The sequence below is a fragment of the Zonotrichia leucophrys genome, chromosome 2, assembly GCF_028769735.1.
Source record: "Zonotrichia leucophrys gambelii isolate GWCS_2022_RI chromosome 2, RI_Zleu_2.0, whole genome shotgun sequence".
Classification (NCBI taxonomy): Eukaryota; Metazoa; Chordata; class Aves; order Passeriformes; family Passerellidae; genus Zonotrichia; species Zonotrichia leucophrys.
Genome location: NC_088171.1, coordinates 139,749,552 through 139,767,766, shown reverse-complemented (window position 1 = coordinate 139,767,766; position 18,215 = coordinate 139,749,552). Strand labels below are relative to the sequence as shown.

Here is an 18,215-nt window from a genome sequence, read left to right as displayed (position 1 = left end):
GTGGTCCTGTTTATGACTAAGCTTGGGAGGTGCAGCTGGACCATCCAGGCATAGAGGAGATGAGCGAAGTGTTCAAGCATTTCAGTTCATTCAGGTGGCATTTTTATATTTTGGAATAATAGCTATGATAATTTTAAAAGTCGCTCTAACAAAGGAATAAAAAGAAATTGAAACAAGTTTTTTTTTTTTTTAAACAGGGTTTTGAAATTAGAAGCATAGAAATACCACAGTATATGAAAGAATGTTGTAAACTACATGAAACAAATGAAAAATTACTGTATGTTTCAGATGAATAATCTCTAATGAAGGGATTATTTCTATTTGTCTGACTGGATGAATAAGGTGGTAGAAGTCTAGTTGCAAGATATAATTTTACCTGACACTTGTGTTTTGTTATAAAATTGCCACTGTGGAGACCAGCTCCCTGTCTGCCAGCCAGATTTTTTTAAAGTTAAATTGAAGTGACTGACTCTGTTGCAGATAGCTGTAGGCTGCATTTCTACTTCCTACTAAAGGACTGGGAAGAAGAGCTCTACCATCACAAAGCAGCAGATTGATTACACTGGCAAAGCAGTAAATAGATTTTCATTTGTATTTGGGCCATTTATTCTCAAGTGAATTGAAAGAGTTCATCTGAATTTCAACTTTATTTGACACTCTAGTTTCTCCTGCTGAAATTGCTGGCTGGAATGAACTACATTTTAAAACTTTTCATTGTAAATACCCCCTGCATTTTTTACCTGGAAATGAAAGAACAACAACTTACAAATAACAGCAAGTCTTCCACACCTACATTAATGGGAAGTAAAGTGGAGTGAAGGAAGATTTGTCAATACTATTACTGACAACAAATCCTCATGCATTGATGATCCCATATATTTTTTAATGATAAGATTTGTTTTTAATTTTGGCTCCAAGTGTAATGTACTCACCTATTAACTATGGTATTGATCTATTGATCCATTGCAGTAGGAAGTGGAATATTTTCGTTGGAATGATATGTTTGATATTGACTGCCTGACTGAAGTCAGGATGACTGATCCAGCAGAGGATGTGCACGTTGACTTTCAGAGGCACCTGATAAAGGACAGATTCTGCTGATGAAAATAACAAACGGCCTTATGTGGACAATATTAACTATGAAATGTCATGTTGGTACTTCGTGATTCAAAATTCTCACAGTCTTTATCTCAACTGTTCCAAATTTCAGATGCTGTGAAGAATCTTTTTACAAAGTTTTCATATCAGAGTAGGTCTGATAATGTGTGAAAACGCTCAACTCTATCCATAAATTCAGAATAACTGTGTTAGCAAACAGATCATATAATCCATATGAATTGCTGTGCAATTCAATTTTTTCATGAAGCTCTTCCTTCAATGTAGTAAAAAATTGATTATATTTTTTTTTTTATTCCATGGTATATCAATTATAGAATAATGATAATGCTTAGCATAATATCAATACATTTTCTGGTAATACTTAACTCATGATCACATCTTGCTCTTGGATTGTTCCTAAGGGTGAATGACTGAGTACTGGTAAATAGTAAATACTTACTTCACCATAGGTCCCTGAGACCTCAAAGCAAATTCTACCAAGAATTCTAGGTACCAAGAGAATTTGCATATAGCACATGTGGTTGACTGTTGTCATTGTGGGAAGAGACTTGCTGCTCTCCCAACAGACATCACACTTTCAAGCTCCTGAAAAAGTTTTTCTGTCTTGGATAAACAATAATTTTTTTTAAAGAGGAACTGGAGAAAAAAAGTACTTGGCTTTTTACAGCACAAATTTTTTTTTTAAACAAGTGTATAACAAAAGGAAATAAATGCAATAAATGATCAAAATAATGTATTTGATAGATTTTACTACCTTAGACAAAATTCAAATTAAATGACATATAAGTGGACTCTTGTGGGATAAATACTGCAAAATCACACTACAGAATTTCCCTGATAGGCAAGATAGAGACCATTGTGGGGATAGTAGAAGCTATCTCATTATGAAATAACAGATAAAGGAAAGATTATAATGTTGGGCTTGGTATTGTAAGCAGAAATAGCAACAGAAAATGTAAAAGATCAGTGTGCATTAGAAGTAAGGAGGCTCAAATTAATTACTTTGGTAGATTATATAGTCCAACATGCTGATGGGAGATACCTAGGAACTGTTGTGTCACCAAAACCCTAGAGGCAATTCAGGCATAGGCCAAGGAATAGTGAGCATTACAGGTAGAGAAATATTACCAGAATATGGTGAACATTTCCTTTTTTGAGGACTTCTGCTAAGTATTCAAATATATTCACATAGTGCAATATCTGTATTACGGGATATATCTCAAGGCACCAAATTACCATAAAATACAGACAAACTCAAGAATGTTCAGTGCTGGGCAGTAATAGCAGTGAGGAAGTAGTTTATGGGAAGGGCTGAGTTCTATAGCTTGGCAAAGAGTGGCCAGCAGGGAACGTGATGACAGACTGGTACTGAGGGGTGGAGTCAACCAGGAGCACAGTCTAATTTTATATCTTAATAAAAAGAGGTGTAAAAAGAAGCAGAAGGATGAAATTATGAGAGGAGAAATCAAAGAAAGAGTTCTTGACAGAGAGATTTATTTTCTTTGAATATGATCTCACAAGAAAAGCAATAGAAGATCTATAACAAAGAAAATTTTAATGAAAGTGAAAAAACCTGCTAGTGTATAGACAATGGAGAACAGTCTGGCACAGATGTAGACTGAGTGGTTTAAGAGGCCTATAATTCATGTTTATATTCTAAATCACACTGGCATAAATAAGTGACGGTGGTGTGTCAGTCTATGAAATTACCTCTGTAAAACAAACTAATCAGACACTATCAAAATGAATCTGTTGTTTAAATTAAAGTGATTTTGTTAGCATTTTGACAGCTTTCTATTACTTTTCATGTTTTTACTGTCATAAAATCAACTCTGAGTTCGTGGAGCAGAAAACATGTCTACCACAAAAATTCTGTTTCTGCCCAAGAAATGTCCTCAGCTTTCCACTGTTAATGATATTTCATACCTTTTTTTAGATAGAATTTCTGATCTGTAAGAAAATTAGCTCAGAGTTTAAAAAATCTATACTGTGATTATTTAAATGAAATTTTTTTCACTTTTCCACAACAGTCACAGAACTGTCATGTGCAAAGCATCTGATTCTGAGTCATAAAGATGTACTTTGCAAAATAAAAACATGGTTTTGAAGGAGGACTTGCTGAGCCATCAAATCCAGTCCACTTCCATAACTACCAAAGACTTTTAAAAATATATTTTGCTCAGGAAAATGCACAAAATATCTCTTCCAGACTTTCTACTTACCACTGAGGTTTCATTAGATTTGTGTGAGGGGAGTACAAGTAAGTTCACTTTGCAGCTCTAATTTTTCCTTGATAACAAAAATGTCAGATATCCACAGTTTAGACGGGAATGCATTTTACTTTAGCTAGCAACGCTAATCTCTTTCTTTCACAGTTCCTTTCATATATTTTCATATTTTTCAAGCAGTGCTGTATCTTCCTTTTAGATAGAAAACTGAACCACCCAAATTCACAAACAGCAGCTCAGAAGTATTTCCAGGAAAAAAATTAGGTCTCTTGGATCAACTTTCAATTAAATTTGTGTAGTCTCACATGAGACAGAAAAGGTCTAATGGAGTTGCAATAAATTTATATCAAGTGAGGATGAGCTTCAGGCCGGGCAGTGCCATGCCCTGTGCACTGGCTCATGTTGTCTCACCCAACGAGAGCTCTCCTACTCTCTCCACTGTGTGGAGTCTCCAAGGGAGGATGCAAAAACCAGGTTCTGTCTGGTGCATTTGATCTGAGGACAGAGAACCATAATATTCTGGGCTGCACATGGATTCTTAATTGTGTGGCAGAATTAAGGAGGAAACACATGAAGCAAATTCTGTTTCCTTTAGTATTTTTAAAAAGCATTGTGATACTGCGTAGCAGCCAGAATGTTCCAGCATGTGTGTTAATTGTCTGAAATATTCAAAACAGATATTGATCTTGAAAACATCCCACTTTGCACATTATGAATGTTAAAACATTTGTTAAGTAGGAAGACAAATGTAAATTGGTTATGAAAATTTCTTAGCAACTTGTCTGGGTCTGTGTTTGACTGTTGCTTGAAGTAATATAAACCAACCTGCTTTTCTTGCTGGAGCTAATTACAGCACAAAGTTCTTAAGCAAAGTATAGGAAGGAAACAAATCTTACCACTCAGTGTCATTTCATCTTCTAAGAACATTAAATCTTTCTGGAGACTTTTTTTTTTTTTTTTTAATTTCTAGAAGCTTCCTTAATAAAACACACAAAAAGATTTGCAAAGTTGTATTTTCACATTGAAATGATGCCTTCTTGGGAATGATGGGTCTATAATAATTCAAAAATAAAAAAAAATGTAGACAACTCTTAAGATAGTAAAATACAGTAAGTTTTGTGTACTATTCCACAATATTTGTCACAAAATGTAAGTTTTCATAACAGTAATAATAATAAAAATATCAGACAAAGGTAAAGAGGACAGTGGACAAAACTGTTTCTCCCAGCTCATCACCTGCAGAAACATAGCTTGATTTTACTAGAGTTCTTGACATTGAAGTATATGGCATACTCCAGGGTATGATCTCTATCAAGCATTTTTTGTTAGTAAAACAGAAATATTTCAGATTAGAACTATGAGACTCTTCTTCCCCTATACTATCACAACTTTCCCATTATAGTTATCTGCAGTAAATCCTTAAAGTGAATGGTACTGCTGTAGGAAAGCAATTTATCCAGCGATAATGTCCCATCAAGCACAATTGGTTGGCAGCTCTTATGCTATTATTTCAAGGACAGCAAGTTGCCTTACTCCTGAAGTGAATGGCATCCAGCCAGGTGCTGTCTGAGACTGAAAAACTACAAATTGGTGTACTGTTTTCTTTCTCTCTCTGTTCTGACCTAGTTAGGAGGAGATGTGGGGAGCAGGCACAGCAGGAATGTGAAGTGCTAGGAGGGGGCATCTGAGTGAGCATGGAATTCAACTCAGCAGAAATCTAGTGGGACTGGGTGGCACAAGGGATAAGAATATGGGGCCTGAAACCATTTAGGCTGATTAATTTGGTCTGTAGGCATTAATGAATTGCCAAGTGATGGCTGTTCCTTCACTTATGTGAAATAATCTGTTGGACTTGGTAACACTTTTCTTTGTACAATTAACTACCAGGAGGTTTAAAAGCAATGCTGGAATTTGCACTAACATTGGATAAAAATAAATTGGTTTTAGGGAGTGACATAATTATCAGAATTGGGTTAATACAAATTGTCTTTAAGGTGAGTTGCTCATACTGGTGCTAGCGGAAAGTAGCACCAGAGCAAAACTCAGAGTAGAAGGAGCGCAGTGAGACAGGTCCTTTGACTGCTATCTTAATTTTGATTAACAAATTAGTGAATGGACATTACCTATGCATCTTTTCCATTATTCTAGGTCATGCAGGAATATCAGTACCATAAAACAAACAAATAAACAAAAAGGTAGAAATTAAGTATATCTAAGAATCCTGCAAACATTTCCCCATATATTTTGTATTTTTAATTCAGGCCATCTTCTGCCTTTAGTATAGCACTGTAGAGGCAGATTAGAGGGCATAAATCAATCTCTATCTGAAATTTTAGAAAGCTGCTCTGTTGGACAACACATACCACTTTTCAAAGAGACTAGCTGTGTGTCTTGCTCCCATTTTCAATGGCTGCTGCACATGAAAAGCTAGACTGTCTGACCCCAAAACAAGAAAAGTTTATTCTTTCCCTCCTTGTGACATTTATAGCTTATATATTAAAAATCTATCCAAATAACTCTGCAGAAAGCTTTCTGTTTGCTGTCATAGAGATTTAATGGGTTATTCTGGTGTGGACAGCTAAATATCAAAGTTTATCTTAAGATGTGTTGGTAGCTGAGAATCTGTGAACAGAAACGTCTCTAATCATGACACCAGTTCAAACAAACAAGTCCAAAATGTGTGCAAAATATACTCTGCTTTGTAATCCTCAGTGACCAGCATTCCAGTTTTTGTAAACATATCTGTACTGTCTTAGAACATATCAGTAAAAATACCTGAAACAGTGCGCCTCTACTCTAATGACATTTCTCAAGTTTAAATCCTATTCCTGTTGTTCCATAAGCTCAAATAACTTTCATTACACTTTAAAAATCCATCATATTTGCCAGTTTCCTAGTGTCAAAATCAAAAATCTATATGTAATAATTTGTTCCATTTGATGACCATTAATTTATAATGTGATAATCTCATTGGGGAATTCTTCTGTATCTATGTATAATTGTATTTATGTATGCGTGTAGCAAAATATGATGACTTTATATATTTAAACTAAGTTACAAAACCATCTAAGATACTGGAATACCTCTAAATAGCAAATTGTTAAAAGCACTGTCTGTTAGGATATCATATTTCTGCAGTGAATTTAAATTCACTCACCAGAAGGTGCCAGTCTTGGTCCATAAACCTAAGAATCTGAATTGCATTTCAGTAAAGTATATTATAAGGGTTTCAGTGAAAATGAAAAGCACAGAGTTCTAGTGTCAAAGAGGGCAGCAACTGATGAACTCTGAAGGTAGAACACAAAACAAATTCCAGACCAAACCCAGTAAGTTACGTAAAGGTAATAACAAATGTATGAAGAAGATTAATCAATTTCACTCTGATGTAAAAATAATATAGCCCCCATGAAGGAAGGGACAGGGGAAATGGTAGATTGTAGGTTGCACTTACAGAAGGCCTTCCTTTCTTCAGCCTATCTGCACTTGCTTTCCATTTATATATTTTTTATGCTTTCATTGTTGTGGAATAAGCATGGATCATTATAGCTAAGAGGTTTTTGGACTGTGAAGTATTGAGTTTTATTTGTTGAAATTGATTTTATTCTTTGAACCTGTCACCAGAGACCTATATCCAGCTACTCTGAGCAATGTGTGCAAAGTGACTTTCTTCCAAATGCTCTAGACCTTTCTGTTATTTTACATAAGATCAAAGAATAAGCCTAAAGCCTGGAAGGTCATAATGTGGCATTCCTGCTCACTACTTTTACATAGCTCATACAAATACAGCAATCATAACATTTTATATAAGCATAGCTTCAAGGGCAATTATTTACTTTGCCACATCCTGCTTTTGCAGGATTCAGACTTTTTCCTTGTTCAAAATTGTTTCCCTTTCAGTGCATCACAAGAGAGCAATCTGCTCAATGCGTGCATCTCTGGGCTGCTCCTTGCCCTGCTGCTTCTCTCTAACTGCTGCACTACCCTGGTGAGGAAGGTGGTGGCATTATCTAGGTGCACTGAGAGATGCCTGAGATTTCCTGTGGTTTGGAGTCCATCATATAGACTGTCACAGAGTCTGACAGAGGCTGAGCGCTGCAGCATGCAGTAACAGCTTCATTCTGGATTTATGCCAGTAATTAGACTATCACAAATACCATTGTGTCACACATGCCATTTCTCTGATAAAGAAATGGGAGAGTGAGGAGCTGTGAAGAGGAGAAAAAATTGCATTCAGCCTGTTTTCTCAGAAACACTGAATAAACCATGACAAAATGGATCAATTCCTGTTCTCTAGCAGTTAATGAAATGAGATGCGGTGAAAACAGCTTGTAAATATTAAAAAACCCCAAATTTCAAATACATATCTGAATTCTCAAAAGAAGAACCAATGGGAGTTGGGTTGAAAAATTATTTTTATTTGAGAACAGCATAATTATGGAAGAAAGACATTTTCTCACACATCTTTTTGGAATCAAGTAGTTAAATATTTTACGGATCAACATCTTGGGTCAGGTAATTTCACAACTTTGATATGAGACATCTAAAGAGCAGCAGGTGGCACTTTGCTTTGTTAGTGTTGAACTATTTGCCTTAGAATGTTTTTAAGAGGCATAAAATGATTGAAGGGGACCTCCCAGAAAGATGTAAAATCTGAAGTCCTCAGCAATTAGATTTCTGAAAGGATCTTTATAATGGCCTAAACAAATTACATCCTATTTTTCCCCTTTATTTTCTATGTAAATGCACAGGTGCATCAGTGCAAACCACTACATCTTTCTGTTAGTTTATCCCAATTACTTTTGATGAATATCCTCTGGCAAATTTTATTCAAACTGCATAAAGCAGAAGAGTTCTCAAAATCCTCAGACATTTCATGTTAGTAGCTGCCTAGGTAAGGAAGCGAGATCACTTGAACAAAGCTGAGACAACACTTGGACAAAGCCAAAGTACATGTATGTCTTGCTAGGCACCAGAGAATCAATTTTTAGGCAAGGCTTTTTTACAACATGGTTGTGCCAGAGTCAATAATGCCTGTTTTCTCACTGGAAGTTTTCCTCTGGCTGAGGCAGTCAGGATGGTTCTCACCTCTGAAGAATCTTGGATGTCTAATAAGAAGTGAGTTTTAACAGCAGCTGTATTAAAATTCACTTACAAAATAAATCAAGCATGAAACACAAATCCATAGAAACCTAAGCTTCATTAATTCCACTTTCAATAGAACTCTTTGTTTACTTACCATGATTTCCCTAGTTTCCCTGAAACTGCACTTAGGGTTTTCTTCCCCTACTTCCTGAAGCTTTAGTACATTTACTCAAAGTTTTTATATATCCTGCAAATCTTGTAAAAAAAAAATAAAATCTGTAAATTAGTACTTTTGTTTTATTCTTTGCCAATGATTTTAACAGGACAGTTCAGGAAAGAAGATACTCCTGATCACCTGACTCGAGGTGGGCTTCATCACTTCAAATTGTGTGCATTTACAGTGGAGACATCCACATCTGAGCTAATTATAGAAACTCCCTTTATAGTCACTGGAAACAAATAAGTATTTCCAAACTGTGATTCATCTCCTCCCAAGGTTGACAGCTAAAATAGGCCAGATGAATCACTCTAGAAGCACTCTTATATTCCTCTGTCTATAAAGGGAGTTTGGACAACTGTCTCCCTTACAGATCTCTGCTGTTGCAGAGGTCTAAAGTTAGGTGGTGTGATACAATTTTAGACACCTAATGCTGACCTACAGTGTGCCAGTATTAGGTGTCCTTAATCTGGAAGTAACAGAGTAGTGATTATGGATCTTAGTTCTCATAGGTACCTTTTTAAAGCGAAGTTTAACTACAAACACTTGTGATTAAAGAAACAGCACTTTTTTTGTTGGGATGGTAATTTTTTCTCCTACATGAAATGCATGGGGTATAATAGTATTGCTGACCTGATGGAATAATTAGTTAATTGGGCATTGGAATTTTTTCCCTGTATTTTTCCTATAAATCGAATTTCACTGTCTAGAGAGGAATAAAGATTCCTGTATAAACCACCAGCTAAGCACAATTTTTACTCTAGCTAGAAAAGTTCTAAAAAGATCATAAGATGCCACTGGAACTCAGGGAAAAACCTGATTCAAAGTGCTTAAGGAAAAATGGTTAATGGTTATATTTCATTTAACTCTCTAAGTGCTTATTTCACATCAGTAAGCAGGCAGAAGGCTCTGTTTTCTTTCTACCACACATTTCATTTTCTGTTTTTATCTACTATACTTTTTTACTTAAGTTTAAAAATCTTACTTAATGCAAATCATGGCATATATTTTAAAGTCTATTCATCAGCACATTTTTAAATATATTTTGGCTTCATTTTCAGAGGTGACTTTTTATTTACTCGTCTTTTATATATTGAGACTAGTTTTTCTTTTTATGTCTGATAAGTTACAGAGCATGGCCTGGCTTTAAAGAAATTCTAATATTATGAAGATGATAAAATGGCAAGTATTTGAGATAATATTCACACAGGTATTTCTTGCTTCTCTTTGCCAAATGTAGTGGGAGAAGGGGATGTGACAGCATCATACAGAATAACTCCATGTCATAATAATGTATCACTGCACCTCTGGTCTTCTAAGACTAATGAAACAGGCATATTTTACAGAAATCTTAATTCAACCTGAATATACAAATCCCTTAATCTCCCTCTTTTAGCCTGGATTCCCATGGATTGAGAGTGTGTTTGTGGGCAGGAAACAAAATCTGTGTCTTACATGAAGAATAAAGGACAAGATTAAGAATGATTCTATAAGAAAATACGTATGAGTAGACAGAAAAAAGCCTCCTGCATCATTATAATTTCAAATAATTCCACTGCAAAACAAAGTAACTTAATCTAGCAAAGTGCAGCAATAGAACTTGATACTGCAGTAGTTTTACCAAATTTAGTCTCAGTACAGAGGATGGCACTTTCATGTTCACACATTCTAAAAGTGTAATGGGGCCAAGGTCAAGCTTCCTCTGAGACTGTGGTACTACTGCTGATGGCAGGCAGGTCCAGATTCTGTCACTGGGCTTGCTAGAGGTGCACCCTATGCTGTGGCAAGCAATCACATGAGGCATATTCACTGATTAGGACCTAGAGACTTCACAAAGGTGATACTCTCAGTCTTTCAGGTGGAGAATATCAGATTTATTGCTTGTGCCTAATGTACAGGTACAGGAAAAAGAAAAGTCTGAAATTTTCCTACTGACACATTCATCCTTTTCCACCACATATGTCAGACTTATTTAACATTAGCTGCTGCCAAATCCAATAGCCTGATAGAAGTGAAGCTTCTGCGGCTCGTCCCCAGGTCCACCCAGTAGCAAGGCTGAGCATGTTCCCAGTAGGAACAAGTGCACACTGTGCTAATACACACATGCACACAGCTGGCAGCTCAGACCAACACTGAAAGAAAATGCAGCTCTCTCATATCACACACAGGGCCAAAGGATTGATCCCTTTTTTTCTGGCTGAGAAGATGGAGGCTCATTATTGGGAAAATATCAATAAACATGTACAATGTGGATCCCTGCAGCACTAGACTCAGACACTGCCCAGCATCAGTCCCTGGATCCCAGTTTTCCCAGGGGGGCACTTGCACACAGAAGCCCTCAATGCTGCAGTCCCACTTTGGCTGCTGGGAGAGACCTCGGCACACATCAGCACAGGCATGGAAACACACATGGATGCCACAGGCAGCTGGGCTCAAAAACTGGCACTTCTCCAGCAGGAATGGCCTAGCTTCATGCACACCTGCACAAATGGGCTCACAATCAATCCCCAGACTGCACAAACTCTCTGGAAGCTGCCTGAAGTCTCCTGAATCTCCAGTAACCAGCTCATAGAACCCTCTGATCTCTCCAGGATCCATCTCAAACTCTTACTCTACTCACTGGCTATTCCTGCTTGATATTCACTGCCTAGCACATGCAGACTCCAGTTTGCTGCACTCAGACCTCAAACACACATGCCTACAGAAGGGATCTAGAAATGCAATTTAATTATTGAATTAGTGAAATTTAATGAAAAGACAGGACAGACTATTCTGCTCAGGCACAGGACATGGCCTGACCAACATGCTGATCTGCAAGCTGTTTACAGGCAACTGACACCTTTTATATCCTTTTCCTTTTGTTGTCTCACTCTTCCTCAGCCCCATTTGATTTTAATGCCTCCCTTTCCCCACCTTTGATTTCTTCCATAATAAGTCTTGCACAACCCTAGGTTTCTCTTCTCCTGCATCTAACAATGACCTCGCCCTGCAAGACCTATGGTGATGGTGCTCCCCAAGATATCCCTGAGAGGAGGAGAGGCAGGGCAGGGGCTCATGTCTCTGACTGGGGCACTGGGCCTCCCCTACTGCCCTCTGCCTTCCTCTGTGTGCATGAGAGATGAGCTTTTTGTGCCTTCACAATATTAATTTTTTCCCAAATTGGGATAAGATACAAAATCTTTAAAAAACATTCAGATAAAAGCTATGCTTCAGAGCTGTCCAAGTAGGATTAATCTACATTTCTTCTTCCATTTTTTCATCTCTTCTCTAGTTGGCAGATATAGCAATGACATGAAAATTGTGAGCTGCATTTCAAAACATAAATCACATCAAAGTACTGGAAACTAAAGTCACCCAAAGAAAAGCTACATATATTTTTTAGTAATTGAGGTGGTAGGTGCCACTACTTGCTGTGATTCATATGCTTCCAGTGGTGTGAGATCGTTGCATGGCTGTTGGTTTCACTTCTCTTACATTTCTTGTGAGGGCTGAGTTCACATCACATAGGATGTCAGACACAGAGGGACAATTTCTGAAGCACAGAACAGACAGTCTTTGCCAGTAAGAGTAGAATTCCTGAAATTTGTGTGACATCCAATGCCATGATTACAGATTGAAAAATCCTCAGAAGAAAGAGCAAGAGTGTCAGGTGTCTCTCTTCATCCAAAGCCAGGCAGCAGTCTAGGAGAAAAATGGCCAGTACTGTTAGTCTGATAGTGAAACAGGGAAACAAAGAATTACAGAAGGAAAAGGTCAGCTTTTGCATGAAGCATTAAACTGAAGGTCTCTGTCACTCTCCATTCAGCCTGCACCCTGACCTTGCAGAAGGTTAACCCAGACATTTTTTATGTTCAGGTTTCCCAGGTCAGTGTTGAATATTTGGGATCAAAGAAGCACACCACCAAATTGAGCTAATCAAAATAAAACACATTTAGAATTTTAAAACGCAATCAGAAGAGAAAGAGCTAACCTATATGTGAATATCCATGACTATTGCAATTTTTCTTAGAAACTGCTCTGGATACCATCACACTCTGCCACTTATAAAATAAATTGATTCTCTATTTTAGTAATTAAAATCAATCTAATAATTAAGAATGAGTAGTGATAGTCTGCTGGCATGCATTCTAAGACAGGTCAGCAGATATATCTGTTTTTTACGATGGCGGCTTTACATTTAATTTGAAAATAGTTTAAGCTGTTAAATATAAGCCATAATTACCTTGAAAAATTTCAATGTTTCTCTAAGACTAGATGCACTAAGATTTTCACTGCAAAGGTGACTACTTAAATCACTGAATGTTTTCAAATTTGTAATAGCTCAGGTAAAATTGTTTGAACATTAAAATTTATCCATAACAGCCTAAAGATAGCAGTATAAATAATACTGATTATAAGATACAGACCTTTAAGTTAATGGAAGCATAACATGAGAAATTCATGCCTTAAAGGACATTTTGCAGATAGGAATTGATGGATGAGACTGTACACATAGTTTTCTGATGGCTGAGCCTGGGGACATGCTATGTCACTCACACATGTGTACAGTACCAAGTTGCTCCCAGAGATTCTATTTCTGCTGGCTGCTTTCTTTTTCCTCTGTTGCAAATGACATGTTCCAGGCTGCCTTTCACTCCAGGTACTACATGAAGAAACAGGAGGTAGAGGCTCAGAAAGCATTCTTAATTTGTGGCTTGACAAGTCAGCAAATGGTGAGAACAGAGATAGACATTTAATTACATCTTTCACTGTGTAAAACCCCCCGAATTTACAAGTGTATGCTTCTTTTACATGTTTGCTGTTAAAATCGACTTGATGCTCAGTGTTGAGAAACTAGTGAAGGCTTGTTGCTCTCACGCCTACCCTTGCAGTCTTGGCATAATTATGTCTTTCAGAAACTACATCTATTGCCTTTGGCTGAGCATACTGACACTTCAGAGTACCGTTTATGTATGCCGAGCCCCTGCTTAACTCTGCTTGTGCTCTTCCCTTTCATTTTATTTGGATACCTGAAAACCTCTGCAGAAATGACTGAATAATTATCTCTTTGTAAAAGTGTAGTCCTTTGGGAGGGCAAAAAGCTGCTCAAACTAGCTAATGCTTACATTTATGTTGACCATATTAATTACAAGAGACTCGTTTAACATTGAAGATACTATTGTTCACACTTCAAAAATGCTCTTTTAAGTATATATGCTTTTTAAATTTTTGTATTACATTAATGGATTTTTGGTTAATTTTATGCATCTCATATCATAAAAATAGCTTTGGTAATGAATGAAAATGTCTTTCACTAACTTTAAAAATAGACGGGGCTGAACTCTTCACTTCTGAACTAATCTGAATCCCCTTGATCAGGTCAAATCAGAGCATTGCACTCACAAGGCATGCAGGACTGGGGCTAAGTAGCGCTTAGCAGCAAATTAAGGCCAAAAACTGTGGTCAGTTGCAGTGCTTTTTTGGTCATTGACTGAGTGTCTTTACCAGTGATATTCCAATCTGATTTTGTGCATGTAGCTGGAATAATGGGTAAAAGCAATTTTTCTGTGTGCCATGTAGCATTTGTCCTAATGTGCCTCATCAGTCTACAGTGCAGAGCAATGATACCTCAACCAGGTTGATATTTTTAAAGCTAATGAGCCACTGATTGCTATCTGAGCAACTGAAGCTAACAAGACATGCTCTCTTCCAATGATTTATAGTGATGAATTAATTAATATGAACCCAGATTTCATCTCCAGTGAAATACGTGCCTTTCCTGTCAGCTTCATAACACTGAGCAAATACTGAATATGTAGATGAATATGAATGAAGCTTTGTTAATGACATGTCAATCCTCAAATGACACCCTGTGAATGTGTTCATACATATACTTGAAATAGAAAGGTGAATAAAAATATTAGAAAGGGAGTAATGATAACAGAACTCTGTGGGGGTGAAATGTGGAAGGACTAGGGAAATAATATATTTCTCTCAAGGTATCTCTAAAGAAGTAGAATATTTTTGGAATGTATGCCTCTCTCAGTTCCTCAGAGAAGGTGATGAATATAGGGGGTTGAATTTTTTATAGAAATGTATAGAAATTAATATATATTAAGCCACATGGATAGGAAATTGAAGTATGGGTTTAAGCTTTAAGTAAGTAGAAGTGTGTTATAGTTTTAAGTAAGCAGAGATACATTTTAAATGCCTTAAGAAACTGTGCTAGCTAGTAAAGGCACTAAGGCCTTGCTTAAAGTTCAACAACTTAGCTATAGACTTAACAATATCATAGCAGAACCTTGCCACTAGACTAGATAGAATTATTGACATAAAAAAGATAAAATTAGATGTGTAAATAAATAGAACTATTCATGTAGATAAATAAACTTATACACATAAATTTTAAGTAAGAAAACAGAGAATACATTTGTATAAATAGATAGTATTATATACATAGCTTTTTAGGTAAGGACAGACACTACTTTTGTTCTACTTTCACACATTAGAATCCAGTTTAGATTAGTTTAGAAAGAACATTTTAAAATTGCGGTTTTAGCTGATTGGATGTTTTATAAATAAAATGCCTGCAATGGGTGCAATGATCATCAATGACCACCACAACCACGACTATCAACAACCACAACAGCAAGAAGGAGAAGACAACAAGAAGGACACAAGAAGAAGGAAGGCAGGCTGTGGTCCTGTCCTGGGTTGACTATATGATGCTTTTATCCCCAATCGTCTCATTTTGTTTATGTTGAATAATAATAAGTTTTGTACCTTTAAGAGTGTTACAGAGAGTGAAGGGGGAGAGAGAAGAAGCGCGCAGTTTGTTTTCAGACACTGCACTCCTCCACATTCCTGCTCCTGACTGTGCTGTCTGCGGACAGACAGCGGGACAGAGAGCTCTTCTTTTGCTTTTTAGTTAGTGTTAGCTAGCTGGGGCAAAGAAGTTCCCTGGACTGTTTTTTTCCCCTTTTCTTTGGACCTCTTGGAACTGCTCTGGACTGAACACCCAGGAGAGCACCGGCAGCTGCAGCTGTGGCCCACTGGGCCGGCCCTGGCCCGCGACAATTCCAGCACTGAGAGACTGATCAGAGACTGAGTGAGCTGCTGCTTGAACCCGGGGTTTTCTCAGTTTGTCATTTCTTTTAGAGTGGCAAGGGGTCTCATTGTTTTGATACTGTTTTGGTCTTATTGTTTAATAAACAGGGTTTTTTTTCCACCTTTCTCCAAGGAGGTATTTTTCTTTCCTCCCGGACCAGTTGGGGGGAGGGGCCGATTGGATCTGCTTTTCCCACCGGAGCTCCTTTGGGGGGATTCTTCCCCAAATTTGCTCTAAACCTGGACAAATACAGGTCCCTGCTGCTGCTTGGAACATCAATCACACTCTGCATCAGGGAACAACAAGTGTTGCTGTTGCTCTTGCACGGGACCTGGAGCTCTGTGCCAGAAAGATTTTGCATGGACTTTAACTTCCTGAACTCTTTGCTTCGAGACTGATGTATTCATGCAATAACCAACCTTACTGCAACCCACAACTGCTCATGTCTCACTGAAGACCCTAGACCCACTAATGCCTTGACAGTATGTCTCCCAACAATAGTGAATGGAGACCCTTTTAAACTTCCCTTCAGGAATGCGGTTTTAGAAGTTGCAGCTTTTGAACCATTAGAACTTTAAAAGCCATGTTAAACTCTTCTCATGACTGGAAAAATTATGTCATATCCTTTTATGCTGTCCTGTACAAGACAGCTCTGAAGATTGTCACCATGATGGCACAAGATTTGAGGGCATCCCAGCACCAATGCCTGTGCATCGCCCATTGCATGCTGCTTTCCTGTGCAGACATCCTGCAGAAATCATAAGGCTCTACCATCAGTGTGGTCACATTCAGAAGGTGGAAAAGAAAGAAGGGTCTTGGCTTTAAAAGCATAGATTTAGATTGTAACCTCCCCTTCCTTTCCCTTGTTCCCAAATTAGTGCAGCTTTACAAATTGCTGAATGAAATACCATAGTGTGAAACGAAGTATTTGCAGATGGAGAACAAGTCAAAAATACTCAAGACACTAATAATATAGATGCCTAGCACTGGGAATATTTTTAAAAAAACATTTCCTAGAGGGTGGGATACTGTAATATTTGTAGATTTTGATAATTTGTTTTGTTTATTTTTTCAGGAAAGGAACACCTTTCTGAACATGTGACAGATAAAAATAGGTCACGTAAGTCACAGACAAAGTTTTGTATTTCCAAATCTGAAAGATTTGGCTTTTTCTAAGCTGATGTTTATATTGTATTACTAATTTGATAAAGTAATTCTTCTTGTATGTCACTTAGGAACTCCAAAATATCACAGACAATAATGAACAACATTCATTAGTTTTTTGCCGTTTTGCATTAGTTATACACCTTTACGCAATATTCTCAATTCCTCTGCTTTTATATTATTTTAGGGTAATTTAATATTGCAATATTTAATCTAGCTGTAGTACTGGAGAATATGTTACCATGAGTTACTCAGTATTAAGCACCTGATCCTTGTCTCTTCTGATTCTGATATTAACTGGAAGATTATGCATGACTGATTGTAGCATTTTTCAAAGAGAACTTGACAGCCCCTGGATGAATTTGGGTGTCCTTTGTTGGAGCCATTCTGAGGAAAAAATCCCCAGGAACCAACATAAGGAGGTACTTCTTCAAAATTCTCATAATTTTATTGTGAGTTCTCAGGTTAAGACTATTTTCTTGTTTTACCTATTGTGCATTCTGATTCTGGAAAATTAGATACAAATCTAAGCTTTCATGAAAGAGTAATCTAAGTGCTCTTGTTTTAGAAAACAATTTTTAAACAGATGCATTTTAAACAAATACAGAAATAATGACTACAGGTTGTGGAGATTTTCAACAGTTGCATTTAAAAACTGATATCTGTAAATTAAATTTCCTGTTCCTAGGAGGATAATTTTTGAATGTTTGAATTTTCAAAGGACCTTAAGTTTTTCTTTCACTTCTTCCATTAAAACACCTTTTAGGAGAAACCAAATTTTTGTAGAAAGATAAATATAGAAACATAGTGGTTAATGTAAGAAATAACTACCTCAGAGAAAATCTTTAAAGCAAGTAAATGCTTGTATACAAGAACATCCATACATTCCCTTGTTTCAGAAAATACAAAATCAATCTGAGCCATTGCTGCTCTACACTGGGAATAGAGTGAAACAAAAGTCTGCTGGCATGTGTTGCATTCAATAAGGTGAGAAAAAAAAAAATCAGTTGGTAGATGTGTCTCTTGATCTTGAACACTGAAGATCACATTGAGGCTGAAAAAATGCCTCAACCAGGGCAGCATCTTCTCAAGAATCAGCCACTTTAACATTGTAACAGAGGCCTGTTTTCACTTTTCAATGAGGAAAGAAAAAAAATCAAGTACATTGAATACAGACACAGCCACCAAGTGACAAGTAGCTAGTTGTTCCTTAATGTGTATTAATTAAATATTAATCGCATTATTTAGCTCACTGGAAAGCCAGTAAACTTACAATACTAAACCTTCTGTAATACAATTTAGTTTAATGCCTTCCCTT

The 18,215-nt window shown here is 37.0% G+C and overlaps 1 long non-coding RNA gene across 3 annotated transcripts in view; it reads right to left on the bottom strand.

Annotated features, from left to right (window-relative positions):
* Positions 1-10,499: 10,499 nt before the first annotated feature.
* The window catches only part of LOC135443387 (uncharacterized), a 32,617-nt gene continuing 24,901 nt past the window's right edge, over positions 10,500-18,215 (bottom strand). For 2 of the 3 annotated variants that reach the window (XR_010438992.1, XR_010438991.1), the window contains 2 exons: positions 13,053-13,288; positions 10,520-12,327 (listed from right to left, as the gene is read on the bottom strand). This is a non-coding gene — a long non-coding RNA (uncharacterized LOC135443387). Of the gene's footprint in view, positions 12,328-13,052; positions 13,289-18,215 lie in introns of all 3 variants that reach the window. The other variant, XR_010438990.1, reaches the window with a different exon arrangement.